Below are 6,245 nucleotides of genomic sequence, written 5' to 3' on the forward strand. Positions count from 1 at the left end.
ATTAAGTCAGCCCTAATGCTATCATCAGTTATTTATGCCTCTTAAGTAAATATTTTCTTTTTTCAAATCCAGAAGACAGAATTTGGTAGGAAAACAATTATCACTGCAATAAAAACTAACATTTATTGAGTGTTTACCAGTTGTACTCGTGCTGTCTCAAAGAATCCTTGTAACTTTATAAGTAGAATCCCCATTTTACAGATGATAAAATTGAGGGTTTGAGTAGAGGTAGAGAACTCACCTAAGGTCACATGACTAAGCAACAGAACTTAATTCAAACTAATAATTCAGGGAAATGCCTATAAACAGAAATTATATTATTGTATTGTATTGAATTATTTTTGAGACAGTCTCGCTTTGTCGCCCAGGCTGGAGCGCAGCAGCGTGATCTCCACTCACTGCACCCTCCACCTCCCGGGCTTAAGTCATTCTCGTGCCTCAGTCTCCCGAGTAGCTGGGATTACAGGTGCCCACAACCACACCCAGTTAATTTTTCAACTTTCAGTAGAGGCACGGTTTCACCACGCTGGCCAGGCCTGTCTCAAACTCCTGACCTCAAGTGATCTGCCAGCTTTGGCCTCCCAAAGTGCTGCAATTTACACGCCTGAGCCACTGAGCCTGGCCCATCCTACTTTAAATTTGAAGGAAAATAAAACTCAAGCTGGGCACAGTGCCTCGTGCCTGTAATCCTAGCACTTTGGGAGGCCGAGGCAGATGCCCCACTTGAGATCAGGGGCGAGAGACCAGCCTGGTCAATAGGGCAGAACCCCATCTCTACTAAAAATACAAAAATTAGCCAGGTGTGGTATGCTCCTGTAATCCCAGCTACTAGTGAGGCTGAGGCAGGAGACTCACTTGAACCCGGGAGGAGGAGGTCACAGTGAGTGGAGATTACCTCACTGCACTGCAGCCTGGGTGACAGAGCTAGACCTGTCTCAAAAACAAACAAAATTAAAGTAGCTTGGCTGAATCCTATGGAGTAGGGTGGGAGATAAGAGGGAATATATGTTTGTTTTGTTTTGTTTTGTTTTGTTTTTGAGACAGAGTCTCACACTGTCACTCAGGCTGGAGTGCAGTGGCATAATCTCGGCTCACTGCAACCTCCTCCTCCCAGGTTCAAGCGATTCTCCTGCCTCATTCTCCTGAGTAGCTGGAATTACAGGTGTCTGCCACAACGCCCAGCTAATTTTTATATTTTTAATAGAGATGGAGTTTCACCATGTTAGCCAGGCTGGTCTCGAACTCCTAATCTCAGGTAATCTACCCACTTCAGCCTCCATGTTATTAAATTTTAGCTTACTAAATAAACTGAAAAGAAGGAAATTAAGTTTTTTTTGGCAGAGAAGGGCAAGGTACAATAATAGTACTGATTTAATTTTTTTAAGAGCCTTTATATTTTAGAAATATGCACGGAGATTCTTATAGTTGAAATGATTTGGAATTCGCTTAAAAATATTTCAGGAAGTGTAAGTGGGTAGGGTTGTAGATGAAACAAAATGGGCCATGAGTTGGCAATAATTTGCAATCAATGGATGGATATATATGAACATTCCTTGTGGCAGTCTATTTTTGTACATGTTTGATTAAAGTTTACATGATAAAAAGTTAAAATGAGTTAATGAATGAAAAATCAAAAAATAGTATGTCAGAGTGGGCACGGGTTTTGCCCTTTAGTCACTGAAATGTTAAGGTTTGGGCATATTTTAACAACAGCAAGATATTAGAAATACAAGTAACAGCAACACAACCTATAATCGTACAGCGTCCCATGTGCATAGAGCTTTACAATTCACAGGGCCCAAATCTGAGCCCACACTGGAAGCACTGATGTCACTTTACAAATGGGGAAACTGAGGTTCCAAGAGGCGAGGTCACTTAAGGGTTTCACACAATGCACCAGCAGCAGGGCCAGAGTTAGAATAATTCTTTTTCTGAAGATCCTTTGCAGCAGCAATTTGCAGGCATTAGAAGGACCTAGCAATTCCGAGAGGGAGAAATTCCCAGTCTGGACCGTCCAGCTCCAGATCTTAGGATGGCCTCTCTGCTGGGATGGCACAGAACACAAGAGTCCTGCGTCCCTGGGTGGCCCCACATGCTGTCTCCTAGAGGGGCAGGCCTCTAAGCAGGGGCAGATCTGGGTTTTATGGGCATTGACGCCTATACAATTTGGGGCTTCAAATTTGGGGTTTCATAACCCAAAATTACAAATACAAAATTAGATACAATATTTAATATGTATTTTGAATGAGAAAGTAAATCACAACAAATACCTGGATCCTTGGTGAGTCAGGACCCTCTGTTCTGAGATCTTCATTAGACAATTCATCAGAAATACAAACATAGCAATGCTTGCTAGTTACAACCTAGCTACCTCCTGGAATATGCAAAAACTCCCTGCACCCACAGCCAATAAAGGGTCAAAACAATATTTAACTGGAGGAGGTGAAAGGAACAAGGGAGGCAACCAAAGCAAACATCATCATTTCCCTGTTACACGAAGGACATTCCTGGAAACTGGCTCACAAGATTATGGCAGCTGAGTCCCAAATCTGCAATCAGCAAGCTGAAGACCCAGGAGAGCCTATGGTACAGTTTCAGTCTCGAGGACGGCTCAAGACACAGGAAACCCATGTTTCAGTTGAGTCTCAAGGCAGGAAAATATCCGATGTCCCAGCTCCAAGGCACTCAGGCAGGGAGGGCTGATTGCCTTTCATTCACGGGAGTGTTAGCCTTTTCCTTCTATTCAGGCTTTCAATTGATCGGGTGATGCCAACCCACATTGGGGAAGACAATCTGCTTTGCTCAGTCTACCCATTCAAATGTTAATCTCATCCAGAAACACCCTCACAGACACACTCTGAATACCGTTTGAACAAATTTCTGGGCATCCCATAGCCCAGTCAAACTAGAACATAAAATTAACCATCACACCCTCTGACTTAAATTGTAAGAAGGCAGGCCTAAATGTGAAAATATCTCGAAAAGGACATTGTTACTGTCACCTGATTAGCACGACTTTGTGTGCCAAGAAAATCTCAAACATTAGTCCATAAATGAGATCCTTAGCAAAATCTCATCTTAATCTGAAATACATGCAAGTAATGTGCTCAGTAATATTTACAGCACATTTCAATGGCACTGCATTAGATACTTCATGAAACCAGGCAGGCAACTGTTTCCCCTTCCTGTAAATATTCTGAGTACTACTGTATTAATGATATTTTTCATTTTATTTTTTTGTGGTTTGACATTTTGGGGCCTTGCTAATCTCAGAAAGACTGCCCTTCCCAGGACTAGCTAACTCTTAGAGATGGTAAATGGCTTGCCTGACTTGCCTATGAGCACACCTTTGGTATACAAACCAACCAATCCAGAGCCATACTCTGAACCACCTCCTCTATCTGGCTTTTACACTCCAGGAGGTCATTTTCCTCTGCCCTGAGTATTCCAGGGCCAGGCATCAGACAATTACGACTCCAGGTAGCCCATGCACCCTGGAGCGCTCCAAAATTACTCAAACTAGCCAATCCCAAACCTGACCAGCCCCTTCCCCTGCCCCACAATACAGTCTTTTGCCTGTTCTTTCCCCTGACTTTTTCTGCCCCCTGACCCACGCAGGTGCTTTCCCATATGGCCCCATGGGGGCTGTTATGCCTCCTGTTTCTAGGGAACTGTCTGTAAAAGCTGCTTCCGTGATGCCAGTCACCTCCTGATCTGTTGGCCTCAGCATACCCGATTAAAACAAATCCCAGGTACATCGTAACATATCTAGATTAAAATGCATGTGCCAAACTATTCAGTCATATGGAAGCTTTTACATGTTTAACACATTTTTGTTCTGCTGATTCTCCTCACATGTCCACTAAGCTGACAGGTGGCATTTAAAATGCAATTTAATTACAGATTACCAAAGAATGTTGCCTTTATGTGGGTGATTGGACTAAATTGTTGCAACAAAATAACATAGCTACAGTTTGAGTTTTGAATGTAGCAGCCGCTCTAGAAGAAGCTGCACCTGGCCTTTCCTTTGTCATATACTGTCCTCCATTCTATGGAAACTGAAGATATCTTCTGCACCAAGAAACATCTTCACATCTATTTTATCCATTTAACCTTGATAAAGGAGGGCATCAGCCAGAAGTGCTCAGAAAGGAATGTAAGAAACAAGTTTTCTGCAGGGTCTAAGTCTATGTGCAAATTCAGGTTTATACCTACACTGAATTTGTCTCAATCACACAGCGGCTACATTTGCAGAACTGAAAATCAGGAAACAAACTAAGCTGAATTTTTATTAGGAGAATCTTTACCTGCACAAATGATACGCAGATTAAATTACATTTAGCTATGCCAAATAGGTAAGTATATCTTTACAAAATAGACTTACCTGAAATCTGCATGGTCACAATTCTGCTGCTGTTTAAGAATATTTCCACAAGCATTCATTGAGCACCTACTATATATAAAAGACGTGTGCTGAGAGACAGCAATTTCTCCAGGCCTGGCCCCCTTCCACTCTTTGAGCTAGGGCATTGAGGCTTTACATGGGAAAAGAAAGTTTTGGAAAGTAATCACACAAAGAGGCAGATTTGAGAGGAGAATCTGGTGTTGGAACAAACTGACCTTCCTATTGGAGGAGAAACAAAGCCAGTTTGACGTGGGTTGATTTTGACAAATCAGTGAGGAGACTATTGCAGTGGTCCAGGTGTGAGCGATAAGAGCCTGAATTAGGTCTAGTTAGCATTAGAAATGCAAATAAAGATTCACATAAGATAGAGGCTGGAAGACAGAATAATTTCAAGAGACGTGGGAAAGTCTTCTGAGAGAAAAAAAGACTCAAAGTTGACATCTAGGCAGCTGAAGAAAAAAGAATTATGTGAGCAAAAACAGAGAAGTGATGGCAGGGACCTGTTTGGGCTAGTTTTAGGCAGCTGGGTTCAAGATTTTGAAAGTAGAATCGCTTGCAATGAGAATCTCCTAACTGTGGACATAAAGGAGGGCAGTCTCAGGCAGGTGTGCACCGGGAAGAGGAGAAACAAGATTGGATAGGCATGTGTTACTAAAGTTTAGGTCCGAGAGCTTAATCCCAGACAATGGCAATTTGATCTGGACGTCACAAAGCAGCAACCTGCAGGCCAAGTCCAGGCCAGAGCCATGTTTTGCTTGGTTCACAGTGCTTTTCTTGCATTTTCAATTAGTCATCAACATTAAAAAATTTGGAGATCTTGCCAAAAATATTTCAGATTCTTGGCCTCTAACACTAAGCCCACATTATCACATGGAAACTCTCCACCCTGCACGAGGTTTCAGTTCACCCCAGCCCCACTCCGCCTATGTCGCTCATTTGTTACCTGCTGAGCCGTGGTGTGCATTCAGCCTGTGGTTACTGCTAATGGCTGTGAGAGCCCTTGGAAGGTCTTAATAAAACTGGATTTAGAAAGACTTAGATTTTCCAGGGGAAGTTGAGAGGATGAACTGGAGTAATTTAGTTGAGGTCAGCGTTTCTGAGTGTTTACTAGATGCCAGGCATTGTGCTAGGCACTGCAGAGCCAGTGGTGGGTAAGAAGAGTCTGTCTGTTATAGCAGGAAAGACCAGGAATATGTAGATCCATTGAGTGGCTGTTTCAGAATTTCAGGCACCAGTGAGGGCAGGGTCTGGGCAATGGGAACAGAGATGAAGGGTGTGAATGTGAGATACACACTGACATTTTTACAACAATCAGCTATAGGGGATAAAGAAGAAGGAAGGCTGTGAACTATGACAGTACATCCACTTGTTCAGGTGAATATAATGAAGAGAGGGTGTAAGCAGCAGTACTAGAATTACTTAAAGTGGAGTAAAGGTCTAAGGCACGGTGAGAGAGAAGGAAAGCATGCCCCTTAAAAATTGAATGAGTGTTCTTCCTCTTGGCACACCTCCTCTTGAGTAATGGCCGTGCTATTCTTGCCTTTGTGTTCAGGAACTGTATTACTATATTGTTAACGAATAAAGAAAATGGAGCAATCTTCACTTAGCCCTGCAGGGCCATGTTGAATCTCTCCCTCTGGAGCTGTTATAAATCCAAACATTTGTTTAAATATTAAGCTGTGAAGCAAGTGCACCAGTAGTGGGCCAGGACTGAGTCATCAGGGAAACAGGAACAAGCTATACAGCTCTCTGATGATTCAAGGACTGGAGCGGCACTGGGGTTCTTTAGTTCCGGCCGAGGCGGGTGGATCACGAGGTCAAGAGATCGAGACCATCCTGG

At 42.9% G+C, this 6,245-nt stretch overlaps 1 protein-coding gene across 3 annotated transcripts in view; it reads right to left on the reverse strand.

The window, feature by feature from the left end:
- SQOR (sulfide quinone oxidoreductase) overlaps window positions 1-6,245 on the reverse strand; it is a 51,164-nt gene that overhangs the window by 38,805 nt on the left and 6,114 nt on the right. Inside the window, exon 1 of one of the 3 annotated variants that reach the window (XM_032297555.1) lies at window positions 4,385-4,403. The exons of the other annotated variants lie outside the window; for them this stretch is intronic. The gene's annotated coding sequence lies outside the window, so the exon portion shown is untranslated. Of the gene's footprint in view, window positions 1-4,384; window positions 4,404-6,245 lie in introns of those variants that run through there. 3 annotated transcript variants of the gene reach the window in all.

Source organism: Sapajus apella, unplaced genomic scaffold, assembly GCF_009761245.1.
Source record: "Sapajus apella isolate SASKATOON/1434 unplaced genomic scaffold, GSC_monkey_1.0 scaffold37, whole genome shotgun sequence".
Classification (NCBI taxonomy): domain Eukaryota; kingdom Metazoa; phylum Chordata; class Mammalia; order Primates; family Cebidae; genus Sapajus; species Sapajus apella.